The 24,773-nt window shown below is 54.3% G+C and overlaps 1 pseudogene; it reads left to right on the top strand.

Moving 5' to 3' along the window:
• The first annotated feature begins 11,524 nt into the window (after positions 1-11,524).
• LOC128070586 (heat shock transcription factor, X-linked member 3-like) lies at positions 11,525-12,974 on the top strand (annotated as a pseudogene).
• The last annotated feature ends 11,799 nt before the right edge of the window (positions 12,975-24,773 follow it).

Here is a 24,773-nt window from a genome sequence, read left to right as displayed (position 1 = left end):
CTTAAAGTGGTTTTTGAGCAAGTACAGGGTTCCAGGTCTACACCTGGCCTCGGTTGGTGGCTTTTGCCACATCCAGGCAAACATCTATGAGGTTGGATCAGGGCAGTGTTTGTGGGACTTGACAAAAAGTGGATCCAGAGATGTTTCTGTGGTGGGAGAGGCCCGGTTAGTATATTATATGGGATTGGAGGTTAAGGGAGAGGGAAAGCTGCAGGTAATTTAGCAAGGGTCGTTTCACACTTACAGGTTCTGTGTGCTTGTGTTTGGTTTCCTATTTCCTTTTTTATCATACTCAGCATCTTTTGCCCAGAGTTTCCTTGTCTTTTTTATTGAAACTGTCAATAGACTTTATTTTGACCTTTTCCTGTGTAACTCTTTAAGATTTGAATAATATTTGTGAAAATAGCAGAATTCTCACATGCCCTTACCCAGTTTCCCCTGTTACTAATATCTTACCTTAATGCGATACATTTATTACAGTTAATGAGGAAGTATTGATGCATTATTTATTGTCAACTAAAGCCCATGCTCTACTCAGATTTCTATAGGTTTTACCCACAGGATCCTGGCGAGGAAACCACCCTAACATTTCGTTGTAATGTCTCCTTGGGTTCCTCTTAGCTTTAACATTTCTTTGTTTTCGATGATCTTGACAGTTTTGAGGAGTACTCAGTAGATGTTTTGTACAATGTCCCTTGATTAGCATTTGTCTGATATTTTACTCGTGCCTAGTCTGGGATTAGGAGTTTGAGGGAGGAATATTACAGATGTTAAATCCCACTCTCATCACATCCTATCAAGTGTATATACTGTTAGCACAATTGATCACTGATGATGCTCTCATTGATCATCTGGCTGAGATAGTGCTTGTCATGTGTCTGTGCAATAAGGTGATTGTTTTATGCCCCCTTTCCATCCTGTCCTCTTTGGAAGAAAGTCTTGCTTCAGGGGTGGAGAATTGTGCTCCACTTTCTAGAAGTGGGAGTGTCTGTATAAACTGGAATCTTTCTCGGTGGGAGATTTGTCCGTCCTTGTTTGTGTAATTAGGAAATCATTTATTTTTCTCAGTATGGACTCATGGTATTTATATTACACTTTGGGTTAAAATGCAATACAACTTTATATATTTTTTATTTTCAAATTGTTCAGACTGACCAGTGGGAGCTCTTCCTGTCAGCTCTCTTTGTATATACCTTTGTCATATCCCTGAAAACCTTGCTTCCTTTTTTGAAACTTTTTGAGCACTTTTTTTTTCACACCCTACAAAGATGCTCTAGGCTCATTTTCCATCTTTCCCGTCCCAATTCTAGAATCATCAATTTTGCCATGGAGCTCTTGTTCCTTTTATTGTCAAATGATATTGACAAAACTACATCTGTACACTAAGTGTGCTCATTGGTACTGAAGGGTCATTGATTCTCGGACCTCTTGGTGGTCAGAGGAAAGAATTATATGTGTACTTCCTATCCTGTGTTTATTTATATCTCTAGAAATACTTTGATGGTAATGATTTCATGGATATGACACCAAAAACACAGCCAAAAGAAAAGGAAAAAAACAGATAAATTGGACCTCATTAAAAAAAAAAAAAAAACTATGTGCATCAAAGAACACAATCAAGGAAGCTACCATATGATCCAGGAATTCCACTTCTGAGTGTATATTCAGAAGGAAATGAAAACAGGATATGGAAAAGATATCTTCACTCCTACATTTATTGCAGCATTGTTCACAATATACAAAATATGGATACAACCTAAGCGTCCGTCAGTGGATGAATGGATAAAGAGGTGACATATTCAGTATGCAGCCATGTGAGAGAAGGAAATCCTGCCATTTGCAACAACTTGGAAGGAGCTTGAGGGCATTATGCTAAGTAAAATAAGGGAGACAGAAAAAGATAAATACGGTTTGTTATCACTTACATGCGGCGTCTAAAAAGGACAAACTGGGACTTCCCTGGCAGTCCAGTGGCTAAGACTCTGCACTTCCAATGCAGGGAGCGTGGATTTGATCGCTGGTTGGGGAGTTAAGATCCCACATGCTGAGCAGCGAGGCCAAAAATTAAAAAATAAATAAAAATAAATTTAAAAAGTAAAACGGTCAGAGAAACAGAGAAGAGAGTAGTGTTTACCAAGAATCAGGGGATGGGGAAATAGGGAGAGATTGTTCACAGGGTACTAGCCCCCACTCACAATACTACCACATTTTGGGATCCAATGTATAGCAGGAGCTTACAGCTCACAGTTCCTTGTCAAATACTTGACTGTTGCAAAGGGAGCAGAACTTCTACATTCTCACCACAAAAGAGAAATGTGACAGGATGGAGGTGGTAGCTAATACTATGTCTGTGATCATTTCACCATTTATACATGTATCATATCAACATGACAAGATTTTTGCTTGAACTCCATCCCTCCTTGCTAGCGAGGCTTCTAGAAAAGTGGAGTAAACCTCACTGCAATTGTAGTGTCATTCACCCATGTGATGCTTCCAGATTTCAGGAAGAAACAGTTTTCAGTGTGCGTGAAATTTTAAATGTCCCATAGGCGATACTGTCTCTTCTGGCTCAGGTACAGCACCCACATGACACTCTGGAAACCATTCTGCAGATCAGAATCCTTTTCTGCTTGTTTCCGTTTTTTAAAGTTGGATTCATGTTGATGTATGGCAAAACCACCAATACGATATTATAAAGTAATTAGCCTCCAATTAAAATAAAAAACATAAAGTTGGCATCTATATATTGTCGTACTTTTCTTTTTTGTTGTTGTACTTTTCTAATTTCAAATTCCCTTGCTTTCCCTGACTGAAAAGTAGGAACACTGTACAGGTTAAGAATTCTTTCCTGGTTCGACGATTTATTACTCACAAAGCGTCACCTCTCCCCCCATGTGCAGAGAACAATGTGAGTCCATTTCCCAGCTTTGACAATAAGCACCACACAATCAAGTTTAGTAAACCCCACGTGTTTACTATGGGTGCAGTTGCCCTCCATCCAGCATCTGTGCTGGGACTGCAGCCTTCTCTCAAGGGACAAGGAGGCCCCCTCTTGAGTGAGGACGACACCCCAGAACAGAGGGTCCCATAGAATGCAACTCCACCATTACTGGGGACCCCAGGCCGGGCTGTCAGTCTAAGAACCCCTCCACCATGCCCACTCTTCCTCAGTGAACTCGGGGAGCCAGAGGTTGGGTCTGTGGGGTGCAGTCTCAGATGGGCAGAGGGAGGGCCCCACGTCCTGCGGAGACTCGAGGTGAGGACCAGAGGAGACTGAGGGTTCCCAGGGAATATATGTGCTGCCCTCTTGACAGCCCTGGGGGACCACGAGGCATGGCGTCCAGATGTGACATCACTGATCCCACTGGGAGGTGGAGAAGTGAGGGCCTGGGTCAGAGAGCTCGGGTTCAGGTCAGCAGAGTGAAGGCGCCCAGCCACGCTAGGAGTCAAGGTAGTGGGGCCAAGGGGGCTCTGGGGCCCCAGGACATACAGGTCATCACTGCTCTCAGCCTTGGGAGACCCTGGCAGGGTTGTGGGAATGAGTTCCCCACTCTGGTTTCCCTCTCGGGTGTGCTGGCTTGACAGGGCCTGGGTCTCTAAGGGAAGCAAAATCAGGTGGGTAGAGGGTGGTGCCCAGACTAGCTGAGAGTCAAGGCGAAGAGCAGAGGGAAGGCTGAGTGACTCGTGGGACATCGTATCAGCCCATGGCGTCCTCAACCACTAAGAAGCCCTGGCCTTGGAGCCTTGCTGCAACGTCCACAGCCTCCTCCTGGGGCCTCAGGGCAGTGAGGCCCTTGGTGTGAGGGTCTGGCCTCTGCCGAGGACTTTGGCATCCCAGGACCTGCCAGGGCTCAGGATGAGGACCCGGAGGGTGAACACAGGTGACCCCACAGTTCCACGCCTCTGCTGCCAGCCCTGGGCATCCCTGGTGGTGGGATGAGCACTTGGCAGCATGTCCTGACTTCCACATCAGGGGCTCAGAGAGACTGGGGACCGAGGATAAGGGGTGGGGTCTCATGTGGGCAGAGGGAAGGGTCCAGGTCCTCATGGGACTCAAAGGGCATGCACTAATGTACTTGGGGGATCCTGGACCCCAATCTGAGGGGACCCCACAGACCCCCACCCCCTACATTCGGGTGGTCTTGGAGGTCTCAGTGTAGAATTAGTGTTCTAGGCTGGTCCTGAGTTTCAGAATTCGGGTCTCAGAGAGACTGTGGACCTGGTTAAGAGGAACGGGGCCTCATTTGGGGAGAGGAGAGAATCCCAGGTCTTACCCAGAGGCAAAGTGAGGTGCCTGAGGGAGGACTGAGGGGACCCTGGACCCCAATGAGAAGAGACCTCAGAAAAGCCCATCCCTGCTGTCAGTCCTGAGACACCCTGGGATATGATGACTGCAACAGGCATGGTCTGACTTCCTGACACCCAGGTCTCAGACTGGGGACCTGGTACAGGGGGCGGAGTTCCTGACATCCGGATCTCAGACTGGGGTCCTAGAACAGTGTTCAGACTTCCTGACATCTGGGTCTCAGAGAGACTGGGGCCCTGGTGTGAGGAGCAGGGCCTCAGCTGGGGAGAGGACGGAGCCCAGGTCCTAGCGGGAGTAAAGGTGAGGATCCGGAGGGAGGAGTGAGTGGAGCTGGACCCCAGACCAGAGGGGACCCGGGTTGTCCCCAGGAGGGAAGACCACGTGCAGCATATCCTGACATCCGGGCCTCAGAGTGACTCGGGACCTTGTGAGAGTAGCAGGGCCTCAAAGTGGTGGAAGGGAAAATCCCTGGTCCTGCCTGGAGTCCAGGCTCCATGCGAAAAAAGACTGAGGTGATTGGACCCCAAGGCAGGGAGGTTTGCTAGCACTTGTCGGGGGGGTGGTCTCGGAGGCCCCAGAGCGGGGTGAGCAGGGTGAGTAGTTTATTCACCTATAGTGTTGGGGCCTCGGCAGGTGAGGTTTTCAGGTGGACAGCAGAGGCTTCAGGTCGGCAGGGGCTGGACTCCCCGGCCTGAGCAGAACCCGCCCCTGTGGTCAGTGCTGGGAGGCCAGGCAGGACGTGAGGAGGAGCTGAGGACTGAGCATCTCCCCAGCCTAGGGCCCGCAGGAGGCCCTGGGCAGGTGCAGCCACAAGTGGGGCCCTCCATGCTTTCTATCCAGACTTGGGTCTTATTCTGAGTTTCCCTGCAGGCCCCCAAAGGAGAGGGTCCAGGCTGTGCCAGGGAAAAGGGGAGCACTACAAGGGAGCCCCTAGGGAACCTCTCACCCCACAGCAGGGGGACTTCAGAGAGTCTACCCCTCCAACAAGCACAGAAGACCTAGGGCTTTGCCACAGTGTGCACCCTAGGTGACCCCTCCATTTCTCTCTTAGGAGCTCCAGGAACCAAGAGGCAAAGGTGTAGTTCTGAGGCCCTTGTCTTGAGGTCAGGGAGCAGAGGAGGTCCAGGCAGTGCCAGGAGTCAAGGTGAGAAGGGTGCCGTGATCATGCACCAGGGTTACCCCATCCCAGAACAGAGGGGACCCCACAAGGCCCAAATCCCTCCACCGTGTCAGCCACGGAACTCAGGGCTCTGCTGACTGCACCCTAGGGAGCCACCACCCTTCCTCCTTGGGGTAGCCAGGGGACAGCCTGCCCAGGAGAAGCACCCCTGTGAGGCCCAAGAGCACCCCTCAAGAGGAGACCTGTATCAGACAGCCCAGGGTGTGTTTCTCAGTTGAGGCCATTCACACCCACTCTCTCCTGCAGGCCCGTGGTCCCCATCTGTCCCCCTGCCTCACTCCTCTCTGTGGTTTGATCCCAGTCATCATGCCTGGGATGCATGAGCTCCGCCAGCCTGAGAGAGTCTTTCAGGATCCAAGAGAGAAGGAGGACCTGATGGAGGCACAATTATTTTGGGGTGAGGAGGAGGAAGAGGAGGTGGCGGAGGAGGTGGAGGAGGTGGAGGAGGAAGTGGAGGAGGTGGAGGAAGAGGTGGAGGTGGAGGAGGTGGAGGAGGAAGTGGAGGAGGTGGAGGAAGAGGTGGAGGTGGAGGAGGAGGCGGAGGTGGAGGAGGAGGCGGAGGTGGAGGAGGTGGAGGAGGAAGTGGAGGAGGTGGAGGAAGAGGTGGAGGTGGAGGAGGTGGAGGAGGAAGTGGAGGAGGTGGAGGAAGAGGTGGAGGTGGAGGAGGAGGCGGAGGTGGAGGTGGAGGAGCTGGAGGAGGAGGTGGAGGAGGAGGCGGAGGAGGTGGAGGTGGAGGAGGAGTTGGAGGTGGAGGAGGTGGAGGAGGAGCAGATAGGGGAAGCAGATGCAGCTTCCTCCTCCTCTTCCCTCCTGGTCCGGGGAATCCTGGGGGAGGGGGCTGCTGCTGAAACAGCCAGTCTCCCCCAGAGCCCTCTGGGTGTCTGCCAGTCTCCCATGCCTTGGTTGCCACTCTGGAGAGCCAATCTGAAGAGCACGGTCTCAGCAGGCAAGATGAAGTGCCAGGCACCTTGCGTGACCAAGAAGGTGCCAGGTCCTCACTCCGAGATACACTACGGGTGAAGATGAATGAGCTGGTGTGATTCCTGCTCAGCAGGTATATCACCAAGGAGCCGATTACAAAGGCAGAAGTGCTGAATAGTGTCCTTAAAGATTACCAGGACCACTTCCCTGTGGTCCTCTTTCAAGCTGAGCAGAGCCTGCAGGTGGTCTTTGGCTTGGAGGTGGACCCCAGTGAACACAGGTATGTCCTGCTCCCCACCCTGGTTCTCACCCTCAGTGAGATGCTGAGGGATGGGCAGAGGTTGCCCAAGGCTGGCTTTCTGGTGGTGATCCTGTGCCTGATCATCATGTACGAAGACTGTGCCCCTGAGGAGGAGGTCTGGGCAGAACTCTGCAGGATGGGGTTGCGTCCTGGGAGGAAGCACTACATCTGTGGGGAGCCCAGGGAGCTGCTGACCCATGTGTGGGTGCGGGAGGTGTACCTGGAGTACCAGCAGGTGCCTGACAGCGACCCTGCCCACTATGAGTTCCTGTGGGGTCCCCGGGCCTATGTGGAGACCAGCAAGTTTAAGGTATTGGAGTATCTGGACAGAATGGGCTGAAGGGGTCCCAGCTCCTTCCACCCCCTCCGCAGAGGCTTGAGAGTGGAGGAAGAGGGACCCTGAGCCAGAGCAGCAGCCAGGCTCCTTTCAGGCCCATGTCCAGCAGCTTGTCCTGGGGGACAAGAAAGGAGGCTTATCCTTCCCTTCATGATTGAAGACGGACAAGTCAGTCTTCTCAGCAGTGAGAGCCCAGGCCCATTGGGGGAAGTCGTTGTGTGGTGTCTTTGTGTTCCTGTTCTCTACAATGACATGGAGACTCCTCTCTCTTTTCTTTAGGAATTTTTCAAATGTTATTCCTTTTTATAGAAGACGATGCATCCCAGTATCTAACTATGTCAGTGACATTGATCACCGTGTGTTTGTACTTAGCCAGTTCAAGAACATGAGTTTTGCTGTTTTATAAAAGAGATTGGGGACTCTTCCATTGTTTTTCATGGTCCTACACAGCATAGTATGTAATTAGAACTAGAACAATTTTGGAAATGTGAACTTACGTAGCACATTGGTTGTTGGAAGAATTAGAAAATAAAAAGTGATAGTTGGAATTATTGCTTCTTAGACTTTTTGCGAGTCATGTTGTAAAGCTAAGGGATCTCTGTTTATTTGGATTTGCCTGGGATATCTAAGGAAATAGCAGACAATTAATTTGAGTCAAATAGCCCCTGTTCCTTGGCTCCTAATTCCCAAGACCTTCATGGAGCCTCTGCTCCGTGAAAGGCCTTGTGTTAGCAGTCGGGACACTAGGAGAATCAGGAGACCCCCCACACCTAGAGTGATGTTGGTCTAGGAGCTAAAATCACGTGAAGTGTGTCTTAGGGCTGAGAAGAAACCGAAACGGGCTGGAATAAACCTCAGAGGGATCTCTTTCTGGGGGAGGAAGGGGTCCTGGCTCTTGTTGCATAGCTATTGACCACAGGGGCAAAGTAGGAGTTTTCTCTACCCCCTATCTGCTAGGAAACCTGCAGAACTCCGGTCACACTCCCTCGAAGTGATGCCCAGAAATCCATAGACTGACCCTCTCTCTCCTGGTTCCAGGGAGCCAGAACCCAAGGTGTTAATTAGTTTTGAATTATAGACTGTAACTGGCCATTATAATCAAGGATTTGACATTGGTTGGGGCTGAAGTTACGGAAAGTAAGGGTTTGGATGGAAAATCAGCTGAGATAGAGGCAAGGAGAGGTTCTTGTTCTATTTCCTGGAGCCTCTTGTCATGTCCTGCTGCAACATTCCTCCACACCCAAATTTAACAGGTCCTCTAACTGCAAATGGGCATTCCCTGGTAGCTGAAACAATAAAGAATCTGGTCACAATGTGGAGACCTGGGTTCAACCCCTGGGTCGGGAAGATCCCCTGGAGGAGGGCAGACAATCCAGTATTCTTGCCTGGAGAATTCCCTGGACAGAGGAGCCTGGTGGGCTAACAGTCCATGGAGTCACAAAGAGTCAGGCATGACTGAGTGACTAACACTATGGTCCACAATGGTCTAACTGGAAAAGGTACATAGTTTTATCTATGAAACATCTTGTTTGGCTGATTAGCTATTCCACATCCTATTGAGGTTCATATTGTTTGACATACCCTGGATCACAAAGACGCCAACCCCATCCACTCAACAGTGGAGGAGCGTCTGGGGGCAACAGTGTGAGAGATTCCTGCCCCACCATCACAGTGTCTACGGCCTTCAGGCCCTGTGAGCTCAGTCTCATCCCTCGGGCATACCCTGCAGCCAAACACACAGGGCTCCTCACACCTCCAAGATGAAGAACTGAGGCCATGGGGCTTGGGCTTCTTTGCAGGACCACGTGCTAGTGATGGCTGGGGTGGGCTCAGAGCCCTGGTCTCAATTCCTCTGGAGCCCCCGCTCTTCCCACCCACCCCATGCCAAGGCCTGACCTTCCAACTTCTCACGCCTTCCTCTTCTCAGTGCTACAGGATGCCCCTGAGGTGACAAAAGCTGGCCCAGGGAAGGAAGGGGATGAGGAAAACCAGAAGCACTGTGGGGCTGCTCTGGGGTTTGCTGAGAACTGACTCTGCCGGGGGCTGGCATCTCTGTCCAGTCCCAGCGCCTCACGCATAAGGGCGGCACCCTGTCCCTGCTGCTGCCATGGGGCCTCCTGCCCAACTGAACCTGCCTGGTTGACCAGCTCCTCGCTGAGCAGGAGGGAGGAGGACCTGACTGTATGGTCCCAGTGCCCACTGGGATAAGGTCCCTACAGGAGCCTCCTCCAATATGGGAGGAAAGGTAACATGGGTGGACCCTTGAGGCTCTAGGTCTCCCCAGCCGCAGTGAGGGAGGAGAACAGCTGGAGGGCCTCTGGGCTGGGAACACCGGGGCTGGGCCACCAAGCACAAGGGCAGGAAAGCCAGGCTGAGAAAGGCAGGTATTGAACATCATGAGGGCTTGTGTGTGCACAACACAAGTGTCCTGAGCCATGGCTGACAAAGACCCCTCAGTGACACACAAACCCACTGCGAGGGTCTGGGTGGTGCCTCGGGGAGGGAAACCAGGAAAGGCAGCTCCCTCAGGACCCAGGGGGCAAGGAGGAGCCCCGAGTGTGGCAGTGGGAGGGTGCAGCGGCAGGAAAGGCCACCTAGCCAGGCTGCCCACAGATGCCATGGCCTTCCGTCCCCTTCTGAGGAGCCACCAGGGGCCCCCACCGACGTTCATAGCCTCCAAGGTCATGTCCCAACCGGAGTAACTGACCTGAAGGAATGCTTTGTAAGCCTGTTTAGAAGCCAAAAGGCCAGGGAGCAAGCCCAAGTCAAGGCTCCATCCACGCTGCCAGTCCTTAGCCTGAATTACCCCTGGGAGAGCCTCTTCCATACCCTTTTAGCAGTCTCTTTTAGACAGCAGGCTGTGGCCCTCACACGGGGCAAAAGAGCCTGCCGTGTGGCAGAACTGAGGGACAGTGCCCTAGGGTCCTTGCACATAGGCCTTTCCAAGGTGCCAGTCTGTCCCCTACATGGTGATGTTGAAGAACAGTGGCCCACAAAGGCCAGAGAACACGCATCTCCAAACCCAGTGCTCAATTGTCCATTTACAGTGAAGACAGGTGACTTCCATTAGGATTTCCTCCAGTCCCACACCCAGACTCTCACCCTTTTTCAGATACAGGTAGACAGGGGTTTCCTTTGGTCACATCTAACTCAACAAGTCACACATGTCCCTGAGAGTGAGTGTATGTAAAGGAGGCCCATTGAAAAGCGCCTAACCCAAGAGCCAGCAAAATCATTTGATGGACCTGGATCTGGGTAAGGGAGAACAGGTCCACAGTGGTGGTGGGGACAGGGGCAGGGGCAGAGAGGAGGACCAGTGAAATGCTTGTTTTCAGTAGAACAGGCTGTACCCTGAGGCCCCAATCAAGTCTTTCAAAGGGCAAGTACCCATGGAGACCCACGTTGGACATGGGAGGCCAGGACTGGGGGTAGCAGAAGCCCAACCACCCCACTGACAAAAGGAAATAGGGCTTTAGAGGCAGCCTCAAGGGAGGCTGAATCTGAGGCTCCAGGAAGGGGATGGGGAAAGCACACACACAGGTTTTCCCATATTGAGCACTCTAGGGCCACAAGAGCAGTCTTTATGGGAAGAAATGGAAACTGAAGACAACAGTCTGTGATCTGCAGCAGGGGGAGGTCTGGGGGTGGGCAGAGCCCGGGAGGCTGCAAGCTAAGCGGAGTGCCTGGCTATGCCCTCCCACACGGCCTCCTTGGGAGTCTTTGTCTCAGGTGCTTGGGAACAGTCAAATGGAACGTGAGGTCGCTCCCACTGTACTTGAGCACAGCCCTACTCTGGGGAGAATTCAACCCGAGGGGCGGCGCGGGCAGGACAATAGGACTCTTGACTTTGGGGCCATCTGAACACAACCTACCAACCAGCAGCACCAAATGGAGGAGGCCAAAGCCAGAAGAGGAGGAAGGACGGGGGACCCACCAACTCAGGCTATGCCAACCAGGACACTCTGGACCCCATCTTCTGGGAGGGACAGCTGCCAGGGTCCCATCTGACGCCTGGAGTCTCTCTCAGTGTTAGCCGAGCTAGGACTCACCAGGGCCTGGCTCTGAACAGCCAGCCACAGGTCTGCCCATTACTAGGGAGGGGGGTGAAGCCAGGAGCACATTTGTCAACCCATCCAGGGCCTGGCCTCCTGAAACAAGGAGCCTGGCAGCAGATGGAAGCCTTTTCAGGAAACCTGAAACATACTTTTCTGTACTTTCAGTGAAGAGACAAGCTGGGGATCACATCTCCTTTCCCATCCCCCGCTCCCCAACACTGGGCCAGGGCTGCCTCTCCACATCACCTCTGTGATATCACAAAGGAATTAAGGAAGCCGACCACTTAATTGGCTGCATGGCCCACAGCCGAGATTCTAGAATCTCCAGACAGTATTTATTGGGCACCCTGACCGTGGTCTGAGGCCCTTCTGCCATGAGCGTTCACTGCTTGGGTGGTGAATGCTCCTGAGCTAGACTGGCTTCATGATTAGTCAGAGTTCCAACGAGACATGCACAGCCCCGCTCGCCCCATCAACTGATGGAGAGGCCACAGCAGGTCTCCCCAGATCCAAACGTGGATTCAGGGGAGGCTCTGGAGAAGCTATGGGACCAACCTGAAAGTCCAGACCTGGGCTCCCAACAACCCACCCCGACAGGGCCTGAACCCAGAAACAGCCAATGAGGAAGAGAACAATGCCCTCCTCAGGCTGTCCTTCCCAAGGAAGCTCTGGATGATCGTGGAGAATGCGGCCTTCACCTCTGTGCACTGGAACGATGAGGGACACATGGTGGTCATCGAGGCAGATCTCTTCCAGATGGAGGTCTTCCAGCGTAGGGGCACAGACAGGATCTTCGACAGACAGCATTAAGACTTTCATTCACAAACTGAACCTGTATGTTCAGTAAAATCTGCCCTTCAGGTTGCTCTGCAGGGAAGAAGAGGATGATGGTAATGTAGAGAGCCCTGGGGAGACTAGACTCGATGAGCTGAGTGCTGGACAGGTTTCATTTCCCAGGAGAGCATTTTTCTCATGAGAGGGTGGTTAAGGAAAGAAGAGAAAGCAGGGCCTGTCTTGTTCCACCATCCCCTAGACAGGATCCACAGGGGTGACTCCAGACCCTGAGGGGCCACTTGATGTCAGGGAGGGCCAGTAACACATCAAGTACAGCCAGCACTGGGGGAGCTCTAGGGAGTGCACTTGCTAGGGCCTCATAACCTGCCAGGAACGAAGAGACCTTATCTCCATACTTAACCAAGGCCATGACAGTGGTGGGGAGGAGGGCGGCGAGCAATGGCCATTCTCCCCCACGGTGGCTAAAGTGATTCATTTCCTTTCAGATCTATCGCAACTCCAAGTTTCAGAGAGACAAGCCTCTGCTCCTGCAGAACATCTAGAGGAAAGGTGACCCCAGAACAACTGCTCAGCCCGCCACCAGCTCGATAGCGGCCCCAAAGAGAAAGAAGCAAGTGGTGGTGACCAGATACTCTCCTCGATTTCGTCACAATGAGTCCACCCAAGAGGCTGACAAGAAGGTCCAGAAGGGAACCCCAAATGTTCACAGAATCCCCGGCCGTTGCTCATTTCTGTTTTGTGGCCTTTGGTTTATAGGCAGTGTAGCCAGGCAGGCCAAGGAAAACCATCTCCCCAGGGAGCTGGGTGGCCCCAGGGGAGAGGGTATGTCCAGCAATTCCATGTCTGTATTCCCGGCTACTGCTGGAAGGGACAGCGCAGGGCAACTGCCCAGGAGCCCCCCAAGGTACCCAGATTATGGTTCGGCGATGAATTTGTACAACACCTATGATTCCATCGTGAAGGTGGCCATTTTAGTTGTGGCCCCAAGTGAGGCCCCTGAGGCGGATGAGGAGGAGGAGGAGTCCTTAGATTACACGTGTGCCCTCTGTGAGCAGTTCAAGGATAATCCCAATCCCTGAGCTGCCAGGTCCCTAGGGACACACAAAAGCATTCTCTTGTAAGCAAAAATCTATTTCTAGCTCTAATAAAGTACAACAAAACTTTGTTGTTTTGGAGTCATGGGCTATCATGACTGCAAAAACAACATGGGAGTAAATAAAGAATCGAATGAGAAGCGTGAGTCTGTGTTCTGTCTATGCTATTCACACACGGCACTGGGTGAGCCCAATAAGGCTGGAAGCCCACGCCCCAAGCAGGCCTCAGTCTGGTCCCCATGGTCCCTTTTCATCTGAAGCGGCAGCATTTCACACGTTCAGCCAAGAGTGTGGCTCCCAAGCCATGCGCTGAGGCCAGCCTAGGACGGATGGGTCCCTGGGCCTTGCCTGTCACACAGCAGAAGACTCAGTCTGGCTCCTGATGATGGGAGTGTCAGCTTGCATGAGTCATGCACCCTGAAGCAGAAGGGGCTCCTCCTGGGTCCACCGACGATGCCACAAGTTTCTGATCAGCAGCTGAGTGTCTCCAGCTCCCAATCTAGGGCCATCCCCAAGAGGCCCACTGGAAATCAGGGTCACTCCACCTGCCAAGGGCCTTGCAAACACATGACACCAAACCCAAAGACAAGTACAAGATTTCCACAAGCTGAACACCAGCCCTTGTTGCTCTGCCCTCATAGTTGTATTTAGGATCTAGGCACCACGTCCGACACAATGCCCTGGTCTGGACGTAGGCCCAAGTGCCCAAGCATCCTGCAAGCCTGGTAACACGGAAGAGGGGGTCACAGAGGGCTGGATCTTTCCATCTATCTCCATGCTGTCTGCAGACAGGGGCATGGTGACACAGAGGACCCGGCCATCACATGCAGTCTGTGGGGAAGGCAGGAAGGAGGGCAGGACAGGTGGAGAGAGGCACTTGGTGAGTTCCAAGACAGAGGGTCCTGAAACTCTGGGAGCACTGAGGAGGGAACGTGGGTCCCCCTGGCTTTGCAGCCCAGTAGCCTGCCTCTGGTCCTTTCTCTGCACAGACAGGCACAGTCCTGGGCTTGGCTTCCCCCCGACCCCCACCCCACCCCTCAGGTCCAGGCCCCATCACTGCCCATGCTCTGAAGATACCCCATGTTACTCTAGGCCTGCTGAGGGCAGATCTGCACTAACCAATCTGGCCTTGGCCCCGGGGCCACCCTGGACGACCCTGCCAGGTGTCTTCCCCAAGCCTTTGGGAGGCACCTTCCTTGCAGCCCTTCCCACACCACTGCCTCCACTGTCATCAGATGCCTTGGGCCCTGCCCAGAGCCTACAGAAAGAACAAAGGAGAGCAGGGACTTCAGTGACGGGTGTGCTCCCTGTGCTTGCCAGGGCCTGGGATGGAACCATGCCGGGATCACAGAATTTAAACCTCAGAGAACCTGCTACGTTACTGTCACATCTTTCCACGGCTGAGGAGGTGCCAAGGCATAGAGAGATAGCCCATGACTACATGGGACCTGATCACAGGCAATCCATCTTCACTTCTATCCTTGTACTTAGAGGGGGGTCCCTGTTTACCGGAGTCGGGGAGAGGCGGAAGAGCAGAGCCATGGCCCGGAACCTCAGCAGGCTCTCAACACCTCGCAGAGCCTCTGTTTCCACATGGCTGTGAGGGTGGGGACAAGGTCCCTGAGGCAATCAGCCCAGGGTCTCCTGGGCCTTTCCTTCCCCAAGCACAGCAGAGTCACAGTTCTCGCAGGCCCATGAGGCCCCACGTGATGTGGCTCCTACCCTGGCAGCCTGCTCTCCTCGCCCCTGGATTCCCTCCACCCCCTGCAGCCATGAGGACCCTCCTTCCATCCTAGGAACATTCCAGTGTGTTCCTCAGCGCCTTTGTAGGGTGTGAGGAGCCACATCATATCCCCTCAAATCCAAGTGCTGGGGTCTCAATCCCAAGCACATCAATGTGATCTTATAGACAAAGGAAAGGTCTTAATAGAGGTCTAGTGAGCTCATTAGGATGGCCCACCTCTAACAGGATGGCTGTCCCCATACAAAGGACACATTTAAAGACAGGCATACAGGAGAACTGGGGTGAAGAGGAAGGCAGAACTCTCCAAGCCCAGACATGCCCATCATGGCCAGCAATGTCCCAGAAGTGAGGGAGGAGAGATGGGACAGACTCTGTGTCAACACCTCAACCTTGGCTGCCGGCCTCCGAAACCAACACGGTTTGTGGTTTGAGCCACCTGGCCTCTGACCCTGACACGACTGCAAGCAATTGAAGACAGGTCAGCCCTATCCGGACATCTCTCTGTAGTCGGGGAGAGGGGGGATGACTTCTCCACTCCCAGCATCTCGGGCACACTCCTCCACGTCTGCACAACTTCATGTGTCTGTTTTCAACCTTACACGTTGTCTGTTTTCACCTCCCAGTGTTGGGGATCCCACAAGTTACTGATACTTCCCTCCTGACGGAAGAGAAGGGAAAACTCATTCTGGCAATAGAGCCACTCGATGTGACCACACACTCACTGACTGAAGGGCTGTGCAGGAGGAGGCCTGGGGCACAGGGCACACACCCGAGGTGCTGACACATGCCAGCAAACCGCCTTCTGTAAAGGCTTCCCTTGTGTTCACGCCCCAAACCACAGACAAGGGTGCCACGTCCTCACACACTGGCTGGCCCAGAGCATCATCATCCCACTGAATCTCTGTTCACCTGCTGGGTGACAAAGGGTCACCCTCTTCAGTGGGTCTGAGCTAGGTACCAGGGAGCCTGGCTGGCCCCTGGGGCATGGCCATTGCTATGTCCTCTACTGGGGTGTGTGACTGGATCCCTGGCTTGCCCAGTTTCCACCAGTCAGTGTCTCAGCCAACCCAGCCCCTCCCTCCTGGGTGCCTCCAAATCTCAGCTGTGTGGGTGGCATCCCTGAGCAAGAAGGGGCTGCAAGCACTCCTACCTCTCAAAGCAGAGGGTGCCTGCTTGGTGGCCAGGGGAGAAAACACTCTTCTGCCTGCTTGTCTGGGCGTCTTCACCTGCGCAAGGACCAGAGCAACAGGGAGAAAATCACCTGTAGCAAGACAGCAATGTTGGACAACAAGCCACCAGAGTTTTCTTCTGGGCAGCAGCCTCAGACCACAGGGACCCAGGAGGGCCCAACCAATGTGAAACACATGTGCAGGTTCCCTCAGGGTTGGTTCTGCTCATCACAGCAGCTGGCGTGTCCTCATGCGGCTGGGACAGGGACCCCATGATGCCTCAGCCCGCAGCACAGAAACCCATCCCCCAGGAGTGATGGTGATTTACAACCCAGGAGACCCCACAAGGAACAAGAGAAAATGACTTCTCCCCTCACACTACCACTCTGGAAGGATCTGGGGGTCCGCCGAGTGAGTGGGCCATCCTCCATGGACTCGTGGTTGGGCCCCACCAGGAGGGGAACCACGGACAAGCAGCTGAGCCCTGCAGAGTCAGGGCCTGGTGGGGTTGGCTCGCCGGGGTCAGGTGGCGCTTGCGTGAGGTCGCAGTCCAGGGACAAGCAGGAGGCTGGAAGGAAGTCAAGGATGCCTTCATATGTGGCCCAGGGCAGTGCCGGGACACACACTTAGAAGGATGGCGGGCAGGGACTGTGGCCGTGGAGGGGACCAGAAGGTGCAGTTTGGCTGCCTGGCAGGTGCTCCTGGTCGCAGAGCCTGGAGGGCCTGCCCGGAAGTACCTTCTGCATATGAAGCAGGTCCCGCCTGCCTGCAAGCAGAGCGAGTCATGGGCGCTTTGGGATGGCCGGGCTGTGGCCACCAGGCAGGACAGTGACCCGCCACTGACACCTGAGACCTCTGACAGGTGAAAGCGCAAGCTGGCCTTGGTCCTGTCCTGCCCACAGGCACTGAAGCCCCTGATTTCCGGTGTGTATGGCTTCCCATCCTCATGTAGGCACGCACGTAGGAACAAAGGCGCATTCCCTTGCTGGTCTTGTCCATTAGGAGACAAAATAGGAGCCTCCACACTCTTGAGGAGCCTGGAAGATCAGGCCGGAAGGAGCCATGAGACCAGCGGCCTGGAGCGAGACCTGAAGGAGGATCAGGAAGTGAGCAGCCGGCAGAAGAGAGGGGCGGAGGTGAGAGGAGCAGGGCAAGGAGTCTGGGGCTGAAGTGTGGGAAAGACCTGGGTGAGGAGGAGATTCTGGAGAAGGAGGTGGGGCTGGGGCAGGGTGGGGTGGTGCCCCTGGGGAGCTGGGCTGGGGTGGAGCAGGGCAGAGCTGATAGGGATGGAGCTGTGGGCCCAGGGAACCCATGGAGGCTGGGCCTGTGCGGCTCCTTGGAGGAGGCCAGATTGTGCCCTTTTGAGCCCTTGCCATAGGCGTCCACTCCCCGAGACTTGGTGAGAGTCAAAGTGACAGCGATCACATTTGACCTTCATACTGTTCCTCAGGGGCCAGGGAAGCCGTGAGAGGCGGGGCCTCTGGGCGGAGTTCCCCATCTCTGGGCTGAAAGCCCAGGCCAGCTCCCCTCCAAGCCACCCTGGGGCTGCTGGCCCAGTGCTCAGCAACAGTCTATCCGTTTTGTTTTGTTTTGTTTTTTTTCTCTGTCTTTTTTGCAGATGAGAAGGAAAATCCTCACTGTGTCTCCTGCTTCCCCTGGGACCTGAGATGTCTCGGAGAAAGACAGCTTCACCTTCAAAACTATTTCCTGAACTCTTGCTCTCATCTGGGGGCTCAGCCCACCCAGGGCAGCCACCTGACTCTGCTCCTGACCACCGCCCTCCCTACTGTCTCCTTGCCTCCCAAGTGCCTGATCAGAGTAAATGTTCCTTTCCCTGTCCCCACTGCTAGTAGCTGAGCTCAGGCCTCATGGCCTGGGGCCAGTGCGGTCAGCCTAGGCTCCCCGCCTGCCTGGACCCCTCTTGTCTCTTCTCCTCCAGTTGTACACCATAGGTTCTGTGCCACACCACACGCACTCGGTCCTTGTCAACCCCGGATTTAAAGTGCAGCCGAGCCCTCTCCTGTTTAAGCCCCAACCTGTCTGTGGTGCCCTGGGGGAGGCTTCCGGTGGTCTCAGGTCTCCTTCCTCATCACCCCACACTCTGGGTAGCTGCGCTGGCCCTGCACTCTGCACAGAGCACATCCAGGACCCCACGCTTTCTCATGCAGTTTTGTCCTTGGACCACTGGCTCCTCTTGTCCTGACAACCTATTGTCCTCCTTCCAGGTATGACAGTAACATTCCTTTCTCTGTTCACTCAGGTGCCAGGTGCTGTCATCTGGGAGTTCTGGGGCACTCCGCATCTTCCTGCTGCCCGTATTTGCCCCCCTCTTCCTCCCGGGCTGTGGCTGCTGTGCACGAGTCTGGACCCCCCTGAGGGTCACCGAGTTCCAGGAAGGCAAGGTCGGTGTCTCCCTGTTCCCATTAGCCAGGCACCCACACAGCTGCTGCCGTGGGAATGTTGAGTGGCGAAGCAGTGCTTTCTCTTCCAGCATGCAGCCTGCTCTCTCCTTGCAGAAGCCTCCCAGGCACAAGTTGAGGAGCAGAGGCTGCCTCCTGGATTTGAGGCCTCAGCATTGCAGGAACCCGAGCGATCACCACACCCAACTCCCTCATGGTGGCACCCTGCTCCTCTCCCCAAGAGTGGTTACCAGCTATCTCCAGAAACCCCAGAACCTCCCGGTAGTGGTTTCAGATCATGAGGGAGGGTCCTTTGAACAGATTGTGGGCTGCTGCTGTTCCTCCAAATCCTGGTTTTGAACGAGACCTTGCCCAGTGAACTGGAGACCTATGACGTGTGGCTGCTGATGGGGAAGCTGTGAGGCCCTGCTCCGTGGCATTTCTCCACACCTGTCCCTTCCCTGCTGCTGGCCCCAGCTCTCCTCACGTGCCCAGATGTGAGGACCGAGCCATGGGGAGTGCTGCCTCCCACCCCACCTGGGTCTCTGAGGCTTGGGGAGGGTTCCACGTTGCTCCTGCTGTGCATTTGTGGGCAGCACTGACCTGGGACGAGCTTGACCCAGATTCTCGGTTTCCCTCGTGTCCTCCTTGGCCGATGTGGTTTCCTCTCTGAAATGCCTGTTGCTCATCTCTCCACTGAGCTGTGTGTCCTTTCTGTGCTGACTTTTGGGCACTCCTTTTGGGTCTGGGTGCTCATCCTGCCCTGGTTGTTTGTGTTTCAGATTCGTCCTCTTCTGTTTGCAGGCTAGTGGCAGACTCAGTAGTCACCTGGTCTTTTGGAGCTGTAAGTGCCCCAGAGGTCAGTGCGTGTCCCTCAGGCCCTCCTGCTGGGGGCCGCCATCCACCTCCAGGCTTGGCACCTGGGCCGAATAGTACCAGAGGAGACTCTGCCCTGGCGTCCAGCACTCTGCCCATGAGAGAGGGCTCCTTCACGTCCATGTCAGTCCCTCGGTCCCTGCCTAGCTTTAGTTCTGGGCCTTGGACTTCCGCACACTGGACAAGCCCAGGCATGGCAGTGTAGTTCCAGGAGGTTGGCCAACCTTCCCCTCTGTCCCCAGGGCAGCTCCTGTTGGCTGCATCCCTCTCCATACATCCCAGATCGAGGGGCCAGCCTGAGAACTGGACATGTTTTTATTTCATCTCAGTTTCACTGCAATATCTTGAGAAGACGTGAGTGGCCACTTTGTTGCCACTTCTCAGGGTGCTGCCTGCCCAGGGGATGGGACACTGGCCAGGGGGACCTCAGGACCTTCTCTGAGACTCTGGCACTGACCCGCTCGCACTCACATTGCAGGCCTTTATATCACATCTGACCTGGGAGCTGGAGATGCTGCTTTGCGCGTCTCCATCACACCCAAGCTCTGGGGTCTATGGGCTCTTCAGTGTCTTCTGTCTGGGCAAGTTGGCCACAACGCAGGCACCAGGCCCCCCAGCACTGGAGGGGGCTTCTGGACACCAGGTTGAGGGCCACTGAATGGGTCCAGGTGCTTTGTATGAGAGATCGAGGAGCAGGGAGGGTGGTCTCGAGTGTGCATTGCCATCCCATACTCATGGTGAGAGGACTTTAGTGAGTGGACTCTCATGCTCTGGGTGGGAGTCCCATCGAGCTACCCTTTGAGTACTTGCCCACCAAGGAGCCCACCATGGTGACTTGGCGAAGCACCCAGAGGATGTGAGAAGTCAGGAGCAGAGGATGCCCATAAGGCACCACCAGAGCTGAGAAGGTTCTCTGGTTCATGAGTGGGGCATGTATCCCCCCTCTTTTTCTGTGTGTTTCTCTCTTACTCACTGGAGTTCATGCAGGGTTTCTGTTTGGCCTTACCATTTTTCCCTCACATAACACGTGCCCCCAGGTTCTGAAGGACTCTTCAACAGATGTCTCACTAAGCACTGCACTTGGCTCTGGGGGATACTGCATTCCAGGCTTTCCCAGCTCAAGACAGACTGATGACTCCTCGGGACTGGCCCTGTGTTCCTTGCCCCTTGACCCCCTGTGCCCAGAAACCCCAGCCCAGGGGGTCGTCCTGAAGTGGCTGCAGAGTCAGAATTACCTGGGTCTCTCACATCAGTGTCAAGTTGACCCTGGGTCCGGCAACTTCCACCCCTCTGGTGGTCCCACCTCCCTGCGTGGGGTCACCGACGCAGAGCCCAAGGTCCTTTTGAGAGGGGCTGAGGTTGTTCCTGTGTCTGTTTGCAGTGGTCCTTCCCCTGGGGCCCACCCCATCCCTGTTCCTCAGTTCCAGATCTGAGAACTGGCTCAGGGGCCAACCTGAATGAGGGATCTTGACCGGTCTACTGGGGCAGCTGCTCTTGGCCTCAGTGTTGTTTTGGACTGTACCTTGATCTGTTGCCCATCCATCGAGCCCCAAAGAGGCCATGTTGTACTGATCACCTTCCCCGCTCTGAGGATCTGGCCTCCTGGGCAGTGGCAACCCTTGTCATGGTCCCTGGCTTCTGGCCACTCAGTACAAACCTGTGACCTCTGCTACAGTCCCTGGGCAGTGGGAATGGGGGGAAGGAGGTGTCGTCCGTCTCCTCCATCACCAAGCCCGGCGAGCTCAGCCTATGTTGTGTGGTGACTTCGCTCTGCTTGTTGGCCGGGCAGTATGTGACCACCTCTTCCCATGGTTCCTTGGCTCTCCTGCTGGTAGTGCTGTGGGTCCTGCCACAACTCGGGGCGGGGAGCTCCCCTGCTTCCTGGGATGGAGGGCACCTGTGAGGGAGGGCTCCAGTCCCATTTGCTCCCTTGGGGTGGGGGTGGGGGTTCTTCAGCTCATTGTGGGGTGGGGTGGGTGGGCTGCTGCCACAAGCTCAGAAGTTCAGAGATGTCTGGGTAGTTCTGGTCTTCAGGGCCCTGCCTCCCGGTCTCCCTGGCCTTCATGTCAGGGATGCAGCTTTTCCCAAGAGGACCTCTGATGCCAGCGGGTCAGGCCTGCCTTGGCGGAATGCTCAATATCTTTGAGGTTCAGCCATTCCTGTTGAATCCTGGGCCAATGTTTGTCCACTGCCTGAGGTTTTGTCAGCTACTGGGGAGACCCTGGGCCACCCCTTGGTTCTCATTGTTCTTCACCCTGAGCTGTTCATCCCCTGTGGACAGCAAAGCAAAAATGTCACTTCTCTCTATTCCTCCCATGATCCACAGGCTTGGATCTTCTCACTTGCCAGGGAATTCCTTTTCCCATGCCAGCCCAGCAGAATTCTAGCAGCTAGGCTGTGGCTTTGAGCCCAGGGCTGAATGCACACGGACTACCCCCAGGATGGGTCCTCATAAACAGTGGGACGGGGATGTCAACCCCGTACCAAGGCACCATCTCGCTACCTCTCACTCGGGCCAACCTTCTTGGGATGGGTCCTTCGTGAGGCTATTCCCAGGGGTGGGGTAGGGGGGAGTTGGTGCCAGAGGCTGGCTGGGGACTCACCACCAAGGGGACAGGGAACAGGCAGGGTGGGCAGGGCATCCCTGCACCTGCGATGTTGACCTGACAGTTCCTGCCAGCCCATCGAGAGGTGCAGAGCACAGACAGGCATTGGAGGTGTCCACGGTGGGCCCCGGTGGTTTGGCCCTCTCAGTGCCTGAGGCTCGTGATCGCTACTGACCGAGCGGGAGAACTAAAACCAGGAATTGGTGCCTGAGCGGTGGCTGTGTGTACACACAGGATGCCAAGTGCTTTGCCTGGGTGGTGCCATGCTCTGCCCTGCTTGCAGCCTGGGAGGAAGGGCTCTTAGCATCTTTTGCAGCAGATAGCTGCTGGGTTGGGCAGGAAAACTCTTTCCAGTGCACTGGCCACCCAGCCATCTGCTAGCTCTGGTGTAAGCACAGCCTGATGGGAGAGGGCAGGTCTGTGAGCCAGACCTCATGAGGCATAGCGCATTCAAGTCCAAGGACACCCGTCCTGCAAGAGGCTCCTCCACCGTGCAGGGCCTCAGGTGTCCACTCACTCCTGCATCACTCAGGGCTGGGGGGTGGGGAGGCTGGAGTGCATCTTCCAGGCAGACCTGTGCAGTGCAGAGCCTGAGACGAGGCAGATGTTGGGGAGCATGAAGAGTGGGGAACCAACCTCTGACTAACATCAAAGGACCATGGAGGGGTTTTTAGACGGGAGGGCCATCTGGATCGGGCCTTGTAGTGAAGATGGTCTCCTTGGCTGGGAAACGGGGGGAGGGCCCCCCGATAGGTCAGACCCATGGAGGGAACTGAGCCCAGGTTTGTGGCTGGAACAGGCAAGCCTGTGTAGGGTCGCCAAGCTGACACCATCAGTTCAGGTCCCCCAAGGGATTTTTGGCAAAGGATTTCTAGAGACTGATGTGCTGTGAAGTTTCATCCATTGCTTGCAGAGGCAAGGCTGCTTGCTGGTATGTGCAGCACTACCCAGGTAGGCTGGGCAGGCTCTGGTCCTCCACAGAGGCAGTGTGGGAGGAAGCAGACACTCCGTTCTGCCATCTCAAACCTGGAGTGATCCCCAGCACCACCACTGCCGGAGTGTGTGTCTCAGCAAATCACTCCCTCTATGAGTCTCCCTTTCTTTATCTGAAGCATGAGCACAGTGTGAAATGTCCCCATTAGGAATAATCCTATTTGTCGGTGCATCTGATAGGAGTGAGGAGGTCACAAGATGAAAGCACATGAAAGCAATCTATAAAACACAAAGCACCTACTACAAATAGTGGTTGAAGAGGCATCTCTTTTCCCAAGAGAACTTCCCCCAGAATGAGTGGGAATGCAGGCTTGTGCCTTGAAACCTGCAACTGGGAGACAAGCAGACAGTGAAGAGCCTCCAACTCGGAAAGGAGGAGAACATGGACACCATCGGCCCCCAGTCCCAAAGGTCCTATAGGATGTGGCCTGGGTTGGGACTTGAGGGCCACTGGTGGATTTTGAGCAAAGATGTATATAGTGGCCCCTGGGGACAGAAGGCAGTGTGAGCTGAGTCAAACTGACAGGCTTTGTGAACTGGGGGCTGTACCATGACCAGGAATCCATAAAGCTGGAAGCCTCTTCCCTGAACTGCAAGAGTTAACATCTGCCTGCTGCCTCAGGTCCATGACCTTCTGTTCACCATTTCATCACCCAGAACATTTCAGCAGCCAAGTGCTTTCAGCAACTTGATCTAAACCCTTTTGGTAGTCACACCAAAAGTGGATGATACCAAGAAGCTATTTATAGTATCCCGAATTTTCTCTATGTATTCCACTTGGTATTAACAGTCTCATGGTTCACTGCAGCCATGTCAGTGTGTTTGCCAGACCCTGCCTGCATATTGATGATCTCTGTGTCCCTGTTAATGATTTCTAAATCTCTAAACTCTTGTGGTCCCCAAGGCTTTTGGACAAAACATTAGGCACACGTGACCCCAGCCCCAATAAGAACCAACACTTTCAGAGGACTGACAGAGGCCCAGGGATATTGGATGCATTGCCTTCTTCCAGCGTTTGGCCTACAAGGATGCCCTTCCGGGACAGGCAGGACTAAGTACCAGCCCCCGGTCAACCTGGATGACTATACACACCATCATCTGCCAAACTGCCTCAGGATGTGGAATATTTTGGTACCAACCATGTTCTTCTGTGGCAGAAATGGGAGGAACCTAGAGCTAAAAAGGGAGTAGGCAATGGCACCCCACTCCAGTACTCTTGCCTGGAGAGTCCCATGGATGGAGGAGCCTGGAAGGCTGCAGTCCATGGGGTTGCCGAGGGTCGGACACAACTGAGCGACTTCACTTTCACTTTTCACTTTCATGCATTAGAGAAGGAAATGGCAAGCCACTCCAGTGTTCTTGCCTGGAGAATCCCAGGGATGGGGGAGCCTGGTGGGCTGCTGTCTATGGGGTCACACAGAGTAGGACACGACTGAAAAGACTTAGCAGAGCTAAAAAAAGGAAGGACCCTTGGCAAGCACGTGTATTCACTAGTTTGTAATTCCGGAAACCTATACACCATCTTGTTTCAGGATATCCGGAGCCCTGTGCGGTCTCCCACTACAGCCTCACAAAACCTGGGTCCAGCAACACAATCCTGGGGTGTTAATGTGATTCAGGAGTCTCTAGTTTTGAGATACAGTCAATAACACCTGAAGCTCAGCAGCATTAAGCTCACCTCGTTGACTTGCTTTCATAGCACACTTCTCAAGCGCTGATAGGAAAAGCAGGTAGAGGAGACGAGCAGAAAGGGCATTGTGCTGCTGCTGGTGCTGCTTGCCCTGCTGGGCAGCCTCTTCTGTCTCGGAGAAGCCTGTGCGTTAACTTTGGACAGGATGGAAAGCTGCCTTCAGGGAGTGGCACCCGGGCCTCACTTGCAACATGCTTGGTAGCTAATCATATTCTTAAGATTAACCTGGACCCCAAATTGCAAAAGCCATGTTTTCCCTGAGCAAAATTGTGGTTTTCTGTCAGCCCATGATCTGGAAGCTGTCTCT

This window comes from Budorcas taxicolor, chromosome X (genome assembly GCF_023091745.1).
Source record: "Budorcas taxicolor isolate Tak-1 chromosome X, Takin1.1, whole genome shotgun sequence".
Taxonomy (NCBI): Eukaryota; Metazoa; Chordata; class Mammalia; order Artiodactyla; family Bovidae; genus Budorcas; species Budorcas taxicolor.
Note: the sequence above shows the minus strand (reverse complement) of the source record. Positions and strands in the feature narration are given on the sequence as shown.